This window comes from Saccopteryx leptura, chromosome 1 (assembly GCF_036850995.1).
Source record: "Saccopteryx leptura isolate mSacLep1 chromosome 1, mSacLep1_pri_phased_curated, whole genome shotgun sequence".
Lineage (NCBI taxonomy): Eukaryota > Metazoa > Chordata > Mammalia > Chiroptera > Emballonuridae > Saccopteryx > Saccopteryx leptura.
Window position 1 is genome coordinate 297,610,859 of NC_089503.1, and position 12,073 is coordinate 297,622,931.

Consider the following 12,073-nt stretch of genomic DNA (forward strand, 5'->3'; position numbering starts at 1 on the left):
ATGAATAAGAGAAAGCAAGGGAATTCAGAGTGTATGCAAGGGAATGATGTTATTTGAATAATCATTTATCATGATTTTATCATTTGACCGTAATTAAATCTGGTGTATTAGCTTTATAAGACTACTATAGCAAAGTACCATACACTGAGTAGTTCAGAACAGGAGAAATTTATTTCAGTTATAGAGGCTAGAGGTCTGCAATCAAGGTGTCAGCAGGGCCATACTCCCTCTGAAGCTTCTAGGGGAGGATCCTTCGTTGCCTCTTGCAGTTGTCCCAGGCATTTGTTCCCTGGCTGTGGTGGCAGAATTCAAATCTCTACCTCTGTTCACAGGGTTGTCCAAATTTTCCTGTTTTTATAAGGACACCAGTTATACTTTATTGAGGCCCACCCTAATGACCTCATCTTCACTTGACTACCTCTGCAAAGCTCCTATATTCGAAGGACACATTCATAGGTACTGGGGGATACTAGGTACAGGTACAAGAACTTCAATGCATCTTTTGGGAGGACACAAGTCAACCCATAACACCTAAGTAGAGAGAAGGCCATGAGGGGGATATGAGACAATGAAATAATGGGAGAATCAATAGATTTTAGGTTCCAGTGGTATTGAAGTTTGGAGCTGGGATTCTAGAAATAAGGTAGAAATTGAAGGATAGGATATTTGAAGTTGAGATTATGTCGGGGTTTATTAATGGTAACAAAAGACCTAAAATGACTTGAGTGAGTAGCTAACAGAGTGAAGGACAATTTCATTTGAGGAGACCAAGGACCTGAGAGGCCAGGGTGTCAGATGGCTCAATGCTGAGGATCTTAATGTCCCCAATAATAACAAAAGTATTAGAGTGAAGTGATCCAGGAGCTAAAATGTTCAAGGACCAGGAAGTTGTAAAAAGATTACCTCAATCAGAATGAGTAATGGGTGCTATGGTCTGATGGTACAAGGTTCAAAGATGACTGTTTTTGAAGAGAAGAGGGAGGAAAAATGTTCTGGAAGTATTAATAAAGTGCTAGAAAAATGCCTGCCCCACCTCAGGCCCTGTGATATGAATGCTGTGGGAAGGAAAGCTGCCACTACTTGAAAGGGCTGCAGGAGAAGCAGGGCCCTTAGGGGCAGACAGGTTGCAGTTAGATAAAGTGGGTAAAGGAATAAAGAAGACATTAAACTGATTTTGCTTATGACTGACTGAGTTTCAGAGGGACTCCCCGTGGGAAGGTTCTGGGTGCTGGAGAGGAATGGAAGGTGGGGTCAGGAAAGGTGATGCAGGTTAGTGTAAAGCAGGGGTCCCCAAACTTTTTACACAGGGGGCCAGTTCACTGTCCCTCAGACCGTTGGAGGGCCGGACTATAAAAAAAAAACTATGAACAAATCCCCATGCACACTGCACATATCTTATTTTAAAGTAAAAAACCAAAACGGGAACAAATACAATATTTAAAATAAAGAACAAGTAAATTTAAATCAACAAACTGACCAGTATTTCAATGGGAACTATGCTCCTCTTACCACCAATGAAAGAGGTGCCCCTTCCAGAAGTGCTGCGAGGGCCAGATAAATGGCCTCGGGGCCGCATGTGGCCCGCGGGCCGTAGTTTGGGGACCCCTGGTGTAAAGGTTAATGGCTTGAGAGGGAGGGATGTTAGGAGACCATGGCTTGTGATGAGTGACATACAGACTGAGGTTCTGATATTTGTTCTTTTGGCCCCAGAGATGAAGGTAGCGGTGAAACTGTGAGTGCTAGGGGAAGACATGGAACCTTGCCTGGGTCCCATGATTTGGAAGTTCCCACTTGATTTTTGCTGGTAGATAATACATGGAAGCATTCAGGGATGGCCTCCCTCTGAGCTCATGGACTCCCAATTTCTTTAGAGCAATTATCAGTATTCAAAATGATCTTGTATATTTAATTACTGTTAACATGTTTTCTTTTTTCCATGCTAGAAGGTACACTTTTAAGGGCAGACATATTGGGAATCTTCTTCCTTCTTATAGCACCAGTGCCTAGAACTGAACTTGGCACATGGCACCCAATAATTATGCAGACAGATGAATTCATGAAGATTACATGCCTTCAATCTACCGATGGGTTTGAATGCACTTACTCCTTCAATTAAACCCCATCTCCCTTATACCTTCAACCTATCAGATCATTTATCAGCATTCAAACATATACTAGCCTCTCCCATCTTTAAAAACAAACGTTCTTGAGCCTTCATCTCTCTCCAGATACTGCTCCAGTATCCGTGGCCAAGTTTCTCAGAAGAGTTATCTGAAACAAGCTGTCTCCATATCCTCACATTCTCTTTATTCTCAATTCCACAACAACCTGAAGTCCCAACCCACCACTACCATTCCACTGAAACTGTTTTTGTTACCATCAACCTTTATTTTGCCATATCTAGTGAAAATGTGCATGTCCTCACCTTAAACGTTTTAGAGTTGTCGACACTACTCCTCCTTGATCTTGGCTTCCATGATTGCGACACTCTTGATTTTCCTCTTAATTCATTGTATGTTCCTTTTCAATCTTTATCTTCTTCTTCTCTAGCCAACCTTTATATACTTGGATTTCCTTTCTTTTTTTTTCTTGGGTAATCTCCATTTCCTGTGGTTTTTAAAATATCTTCTATGTGCCAAGATTTCCAGAAATATATCTCCAACTCAGACCACTGTTCTAAACTCCAACTGCCTACTTAACATCTTCCCTTGGGCGTTTCACAGGCATCTCACACCATGTTCAAAATAGAGCTCTCGGTCCCACCTTCCCCTCTGCTCTTCCTGTGTTAACATTCAACATGATAATCTTTTGGTATTTCTCATTTTAGTAAATGGCACTACCATCCACACAGCCAAAAGCTTGGATCTTTGTTTCTACAATTTCTCTCAATTTATCCTCATATACATGCAATCCATCAGCTTGTCCTATTGAGTCTCTCTACATATATTTCCAATATATCAACTGCTAACCATTTTCACACCCCTTCCCAGTCCAAGCAATGTAATTTTTTACCTTCAATAGCCTCTCAACTTCCATTCTTGTCCCCATCTATCTTTTTAAAGAGCAACCAGATGATCATCTTAAAATAGAATGCAGATATATCACTTCTCTTCTTAAAATACATCACTGATTTTCAATATACTTAAAATAGAACTCCAGATCACTAACATGTCTCACAAGGCTCAGCACGCTCTGACTTCTGCCTAATCTAGGCTGTGCTTATCTCCTCTCCAGCCTTAAGGAAAAGGTCACACTGCTCCTTCTGTCTGTGATGCTCTTCTCCCAATTCTTCACTACCTATCTAAATACTTCTCAGGTCCCCATTTAAATGTCATTTCACTGTTTGGTTTTTAATATAATATGCAGGTACACTTACTAAAAACAAGTAATTAGACTTAACTTTGTTTTACTGGACCCAATGATTACCACCAGCTCTTGTATAACATGACTTCTCCTTTTTGGAATTTTCAAGAAAATTTTCCAGGAATGAATATGGGTGATTTTTTTAAAAGGTATGTCTAATGTGTCCTCATAAAATAAAATAACAGTTCAGTGGATTTTCATTTTCAGGTTATGATATTTTTGTCCTCTCATGAAATAAGGACTGTTGGTTGCCTACTCAACAGCCATTCCCCCTTCTAATTACGAGAACTCGAGTTTTGTTTGGGTATCCACCCTTCTCCACCCCACCATGCATTTTAATAAGTCAAGTTTCATTGTCCCTAAAAGTGAGTGGCTTCAGAATGGGCATGTGAAACAAGTCTAGCCAGTGAGATCTTTCTTCTGCTTGATATATCACGTCTACTTGTAATGACTGCGAACTGTAGGATCATCTTATCAATAAAATAATGAGTAACTCAGGACAAGACTGATCTCCTGAGCTTGGCAAAGCAGAATGATGGAAGGAACCGAGGCCCTTGAGTCACTAAATTAACCAGTCACATGGTCAATTTAGAAATTCATATGGGAGATAATAAATCTGCTTTATTGCTTATACTAGTTGTGTTTTCTATTTCTTGGAACTAAAATTTTCTTGGGACACTTAATTCTATGTTGTTCTCTTGCTTCATTGGGGAAAATATAAGGCCATCATGGTTCTTGTTCTTTTACATATAACTTGTTTTCACCGATTGCTAGCAATATTTTTCAAAAGTATAATATTTAAAATTAAAATACTTCTATAGCATGTATAGCCATTGGTCTTTTTTTCTTGGCACTATCTTTTTAATTTGGCAGATTCAAGTCTAATACTGAAAGTTTTCATTTTTCCCAATAATTCTTGCTTCTCCTGATCATTCTTCTGATGACCTCGCTTTAAATTAATGACTGCCAAACACTACTAAATAATCAAAGCTGCCTAGTAATCCCTCTATATTCACAGTTATACTCTTCAAGTCAACTATGTCATGATTTTCCACAGACCTTCAACACTCCTTCTCCTTTCCTCCCACTCAAGTCCAGCACTTTCCTTATCATTTCACTGTGAAGGTAGAAGTAATCACAAGAGAATTTGTACATTTTCTTACCCTATGTCAGATATGAAAATGTGTACCCACTCAGATACCCCTTCAGGAAAGGTCTAGCTGCCCATTGCTAGGTGTGTGCTTGGTTATAGCTTCCATCTATTAATGACTGCATGGTCCACTTCAGCTTTCAAGCTGAGGTCATGGGCTTCTGTAGTGGCCCCCAGTCAATGACAGAATAAGCATCAATTTTAATAATTTGAGATGAGTGTATTTCATCAAGATTTTCTACTTTTTACATGTAGAAATGTACATATTTTAAAAGTAATTGTTTCAGTTTCATTGTTTTTTACTTAATTTCTTTCCACTGTATGATTTCTCAGAGAAAGGTTTGAAGTTGCTTTATTTAAAAAATATATTTACTAGTTGCAATAAATCAATCTGTGTTAGTCATTTTCAGGTGTGTCATTAAAGTAATTTGGTTTGTTAAAAATATTTTTATCACTTGAAAAGTTGTTAATAAACTATAAGCTTCATCTGTTTTATAATTCTGCCAGTTTTCAATATTATGCTTATTAGCATTTAGTTTCTGGAATCTCTTTTTTTAATGTTTGAAAATGTAAACATCTGTGCATCTTCAGTCTTCTGGCAATGTCAATGTTCTCCATTTATCAAAATTAGTGACAGTGAGTCTATCATTACATCACCTACTATAACGTTTTATACCCATGGACGTAATGCATCTGTGGCTGAAGACTTGAACCACTTTAAAGAAACTATGCGTATGCTTCAGTTGTCCCATAATCATGTTTTTTTGTTGTTGTTTTGTTTTTTGTGACAGAGACAGAAACAGGGAGGGAGAGATATGGACAGACAGGAAGGGAGAGAGATAAGCATCAATTCTTTGTTGCGGCTCCTTAGTTGTTCATTGACGACTTTCTCATATGTGCCTTGTTGGGGGGGGGGGGAGGCTACAGCAGAGCGAGTGATCCCTTGCTCAAGCCAGTGACCTTTGAATTCAACCCAGTGACCATGGGGTCATGTCTATGATCCCATACTCAAGCCAGTGATCCCGCGCTCAAGCCGGATGAGCCCGTGCTCAAGCCAGCAACCTCGGGGTTTTGAACCTGGGTCCTTCATGTCCCAGTTCGACGCTCTATCCACTGTGTCACCCCCTGCTCAGGCCCATAATCATGTTTATTGAACCCTTCTACATTGCAATATAATAAATATAACCAACATTGTATTTAATAGTAGTCTACTACCTCTAGCTTTTCCATTTAAAATTTTTTTTATTGAATTTATTAAGGTGACAGTGGTTAATAAAATTACACAGGTTTTAGGTGCACAATTCCATAGTACATCATCTGTATATTGCATTGTGTGTTCATCACCCCATTGTGTGTTCATGTCTCCCTCCATCACCATCTATCCTCCCCTCTATCCTCCTCCACCTCTGCTCACACCCCTTTCCCTCCAGCAATCCCCACACTGCTGCCTGTGTCTATAAGTGTTTATTCTTTGCTTAATCCCTTCCTTTTTCACCCAGTCCCCAACTTCTATCCCTTCTGATGGCTGTCAGTTTGTTCTCTGTATCCACGAATCTCTTTCTATTTTGTTTATTTTGTTCATTAGATTCCACATATAAGTGAAATCACATGATATTTGTCTTTTTCTGAGTGGCTTATTTCACTTAGCATAATAATCTCCAGGTCCATCCATGCTGTCGCAAAAGGCAAGATTTTTTTATTTTTTCAGCTGAGTGGTATTCCACTGTGTAAATGTACCACAGCTTTTTTACCCACTCATACACTGATGGGCACTTGGGCTGCTTCCAAATCTTGGCTATTGTAAACAATGCTGCAAGAACATAGGGGTGCTTATATTCTTTCAATTTAGCCTTTTGGGTTTCTTTAGATACATTCCCAGAAATGTAATTACTGGGTCATAGGGCAGTTACATTTTTAATTTTTTGAGGTAACTCCAGACTGCTTTCCACAGTGGCTGCACCACCAATCTGGATTCCCACCAACAGTGTATAAAGGTTTCCTTTTTCTCCACATTTTCCCCAGTACTTGTTTGTTGATTTATCGATGATAGCTATTCTGACAGGTATGAAGTGATAACTCATTGTGGTTTTTAATTTGCATCTAATGATTAGTGATGTTGAGCATCTTTTTATATGTCTATTAGGCATTTGTCTGCTTTGGAGAAATGTCTACTCAGGTCCTTTGCCCATTCAAAATTGGATTGGTTTTTTTGTTTGTTTGTTTTGGTGTTAAGTTTTATACATTCCTTGTAAATTTTGGCTAGTAAGCCCTTATCAAATATATCAGCAAATATGTTCTCCCATTTAGTGGGTTGTCTTTTCATTTTGTTGATGGTTTTCTTTGCTGTGCAAAAACTTTTCAGTTTGATGCAGTCCCATTAGTTTATTTTTTCTTTTGTTTTCCTTACCTGATGAGCTTTTCCTTCTAATTTTTTTAAAGCCAGTAAAAAATGTCCAAAATAATCTAATTACCACTTTTGCTTTAAACTGTGTAGTAAAGAATACATTTTTAAAAGACTAATCATCATTATTTGCTTATGACTATATTTAAATTTTGATAAATTATATGCTTCCATGGAATTTATTGAAAATGATTATTTTCTCTAAATATTATCCTGTTCTTCAGGATTAAAATGAAAATTTTCATAGGAATAGACAGCTAAATCAATGAAACAGAATTAAGAATCCAGAAATGGACCCACACTTATATGGTCAACTGATTTTCAGTAAAAGTGTCAAAGAAATTTAATAAAAAGAATAGTCTTTTTAAGAAATGTTTTTGGGGTGATAGGCACACAGCACAACACAACAGTTCAAATGCTATAGAAATATTTACCCGAAACCTATGTACTTTTATTGCTCAATGTCACCTTGTTGAATTTAATTTTCAAAATTAAATATATATTTTTGGGACAACTGTATATCCACATGAAAGAAATAAGCTTTGATCTTTCTTCCTACTATACATTAAATTTAATTCAAAATGATCATAAACCTAAATGTAAGGGCAAAAACACATATACATTCTTTTTTTTTTTTTTTTTTTTTTTTTTTTTTTTTAATATCTGAAGCTGGAAACGGGGAGAGACAGTCAGACAGACTCCCGCATGCGCCCGACCGGGATCCACCCGGCATGCCCACCAGAGGGCAATGTTCTGCCCCTCCGGGGCATCGCTCTGCCGCGACCAGAGCCACTCTAGCGCCTGGGGTAGAGGCCAAGGAGCCATCCCCAGTGCCCGGGCCATCTTCGCTCCAATGGAGCCTTGGGTGCGGGAGGGGAAGAGAGAGACAGAGAGGAAGGAGGGGAGGGGGTGGAGAAGCAAATGGGCGCTTCTCCTATGTGCCCTGGCCGGGAATCGAACCCGGGTCCCCCACATGCCAGGCCGACGCTCTACCGCTGAGCCAACCGGCCAGGGCCAACACATATACATTCTATGAAAGAAAGCATAGGAGAATAAACCTAGGGATAAGATACAAAAAAGCATGAACCATGGATGAAAACCTGACAATTAAAAAGTATTAAAATATTTTGCTGTTGAAACCATTAAGAAAATGGAAGGACAAGATATAGCTTAGGAAAAGATATTTACAAAACATGTATCTGACAAAGGACATCCAGATGTGATTTAGGGTTTTTGCAACATAATAACTCAATATTAAGAAACAGGAAAAAGATTTGTACCAGTACTTAACAACAACAACAAAAAGCTCAACTTCATTGGTTATTAGGGAAATGCAAATTAAAGCCACAATGAGATACATACCTATTAGAATATCTTTTGTTTTTAATTTCTTGAGATAGAAAGAGGAAGAGAGATGAGAACTATCAACTCATAGTTGAGTCACTTTAGTTGTTTGTTGACTGCATCTCATATGTGCCTTGACTGGGGGGTAGGGGGATTAAAGCTGAGCCAGTGACCCCTTGCTCAAGCCAGTGACCTTTGGGCTCAAGTCAGAGAGCATGGGGTCACATTTATGATCCCACACTCAAGGCAGCGACCCCGCGCTCAAACTGCCGAGCACTCACTCAAGCCCCATGAGCCCACACTCAAGCTGGCGACCTCAGGGTTTTGAATCTGGGTCCTCAGCATCTCAGGCTGACGCTCTATCCACTGTGCCTCTACCTGGTCAGGCAACAGAATAAACTATTAATGTACAGAATGACGTGGAAGAATTTCGAAAGCATAATGGTAAGTGAAAAACAGGCGCTAAAGATACAAAATATGAGTATAAAATTCTGGAAAAAGCAAAAACATAAGTAGAAAACAGATCAGTGCCTGCTTTGTGGCTGCAGGTGAAGGACAGCTGGACTGGAAAGGGTAAAAGAGAACTCTGCATGTGAACTTTCCTCTGGTAGTGGCTGTACATCCCTGTACATTTACTAAAACTCATACAACTTTATACTTGGAATGGATGAATTTTATGTAAGTATGCTTCAGGAATTTAAGAGTGTGTACATTAAACCTTAAGGTGGTTTCTCTTAAAAAAGGATTGCTATTCAGCAAATATATTGTTGCTAATGGGTATCAGCTTAAAATGTCTAACAGCCCATTTTGTACGAAACATAATTGTCTTTGTTCAGTATAGTTGTAATGTTTAAAAATCCTAATCGTATTGTAAATAATTTGATAGCAATCATGATTTGAGTTATAGAATTGTGAGATTATAAATTTAATAAAATAGAGCTTTCAGTAACACTCCATTTATTCAAAGTATAGTGGTCTATAACAAATTCAGGAATGTATAAATATAAAAAATATATTTTACAGCTGATTTTGAGGTCACAAGGCCTATACATTAATTTTAGACATTATAAAGGTGAATGTTGGTAAAGCCATTGTGAAAAATATTGTATACTATTGTATTTGCCAAAATCAATAGAATAGTTTACATAGGGAATAAAAATATATAAATGAGTACATCTATATATATTTAGGCTTTTAATATTTTTTTTATCATTGCAAACACTATGATCATCTACAATTATAAGAATACATTTTTTAAAAATCTGATTTTGGACTAAAAATTCTAATATTAAGACTTTTGGAGCAGTCCAGAAGAATGACATTTCTGTGAACAAAGGAATGAACACATTGCCAACCGTCAATAATGCCTTTCACAAATGGCTTTCTGGAATAATACTTTATTACAGTAACAATCATTTAAGAAGAAATGTAAGAAACATTTAAGATTTGAAATAAGGGAGTGACATCAGAGCAATGGCACTGATACCGTAAGGAGTGATACCGATAAATCTCCCCCAAAATTCAACAAGATCTTCAACCAGAGACAGAAAAATCTATCCTTGGAGCCTCCAGCAGTTCCACACTAAATGCAAAGGTATGATCGAGCGAAAAATTGACTAAGTATATAATCAACCCCAAAGGAAATAAGACGGAGGAAGAAACACTCTGCCTTCCTCACTAACCTAAATAAGGGCTGCTTTCACTGGGAACTGAGAGTATAGGAACTAAGGCGGGCATAGGGTGTGAATAGAACCAGACTGCGGCACAAACGTCTGAACCAGGCTGTGGCACGGACATCCAAGCTGAGGAAAAACTGTGCTTGTGGCAACCCAGTCAACACAAGCTAATGCTCACGCCAAACCCAGACAAAGAAAGGCACTTGGGACAGCCATCCGCCCCGATCTCCTGGTCGGGGGGAGCAGACAGTGGTCCAGAGATTCCTCCTAGAGTCCCAGGAGTGGGCGCCCGTGTTACCGGACAGAGGGGCAGGGGCAGAGGCCTTTGTGTGGGCCAGAACCGGAGTCTCAGGGTCGCTCCTGCTCCCTGAAAAGTGGCACGCGAGGAGTGAGTGTGAGCGAAATTCCCTACGCTCGAACTTTTCCGTGCAGGCAGGGTGCCTCACCCAGAGTGAGAGGCTGCTGGCCAGATATCCTCGTCAGTGAGCGCAGATAGTGGGCGAGAGATTCCCCCGGAAGTGGGCGCCTGTGTTACCGGACAGAGGGGCAGAGTCAGAGGCCTTTGTGTGGGCCAAATCCGGAGTCTCAGGGTCACCCTTGCGCCCTGAAAAAGCGTTGCGTGGGGAGTGGGCGGGAGTGAAATTCCTAATGCTGGAACTTCTCCTGGCAGGCAGGGCGCATCACCCAGGGCGAGAGGCAGCCGGCCTGATATCCTGGTCGGCGAGCACGGATAGTGGGCGAGAGATTCCCCCGGGAGTGGGCACCTGTATTCCCAGACAGAGGGGCAGAGTCAGAGGCCTTTGCGTGGACTGTGACTGGAGTCTCAGTGTCACTGACCCTGCACCCTGAAGAGCGGCGCGTGAAAGCGAGATTCCCTATGCTTGAACTTCTCCAGGTGGATGGGGCGCCTCACCCAGCCATACAAGCTAACAGACCCGTGAAGGATTAGCTTAACCCACAGTCTACTCGCCTCCCAACTGACCTGTGCGACTCTAACTGACAAGATTTCTCTCAGGTCAGCGATCTAACACAGGAGGGGAGATATTTTTTAGTACCTCTTGTTATGCTATGCACATAGGGGTGGGGGCAACCTCTAATAGGCAGAGCTTGCATACTCAGGGCTATATGTTAAAAAGAGGGATTTGGCAGCTTGTAAGTCCTCCTGCTGCTTTGCAAACAGTGACTAGGGCATCTTCTACCCAGCCAAAACAGGTTACAAAGTTCTAAAAGCCTGGGGAATGGGGTCCCATGAGTGCTGAGGCATTAGGGACAGGCCTAGAGGCACATAGAAAGGCACCTTGAAAACAGCAGGCTCCCAGCCCCGCCTGATTATGCTAGAGCTCTGACTGCCAGAGCCTTACTCAGAGCCCTGCACTGAGTGGAAATAGAGTGGGGGAATTGCCAGCAATTTGAGCCTCTTCCTCTCCAGGCAGAGGCAGCAGCAACCCCATAGCTGGATCATCAGGCTACTAATTCAGGAAGGAAAGACTAGGAGAGAGGCTCCAGTTAAACGGACTCTCTCATTGGCGAAGCCTGCAAATGCTAATGAGCCTTGACTGCCAACGAGACTGAAGCCCAATATATGATATCACCATAGAGACTTATCAACTGCAAACCTCTACCTAAATGTACCACAGGGGCAGAACCCGGGGTACAGAGTCACCAACCGGGAAAACGGAGAGAAAAGAAAAAGCAAGAAGATAACCTCTCAAAATCAAGAATAATCCACAGACTTTATAACCTAACCCATTTTATTATATTTGTTCATTTGTTTCTCTTATCTTCTTGTCCTGATTATTTTCTTCCTTTTCCAATTTGGTCGTTTAATTCTCTGCCGGTCTTACTCGCTCCTCTCCTTGAACTACACTACCCATAAGTGTTACATCTCTCATTATCTTTCCTTTTCTCTTCCTTTCTCTCTATGAGGGTTGCACTCCAAAACCCTTAACTCTCTCTCTCTCTCTCTCTCTCTCTCCTTTTGTTCTTTTTTCTTCTTTTTGTGTTTTCCTCTTTCTTTTTTTCTCCCTTTATATTAGTTTCTTTTTTTTTCCTTTTTTTTTTCTTTTTTTTTTTCTTTTTCTTTTTCTTTTTCTTTTTTTATTTTCTTTTTTTTTTCTTTTTTTTTCTTTTTTTTTTTCC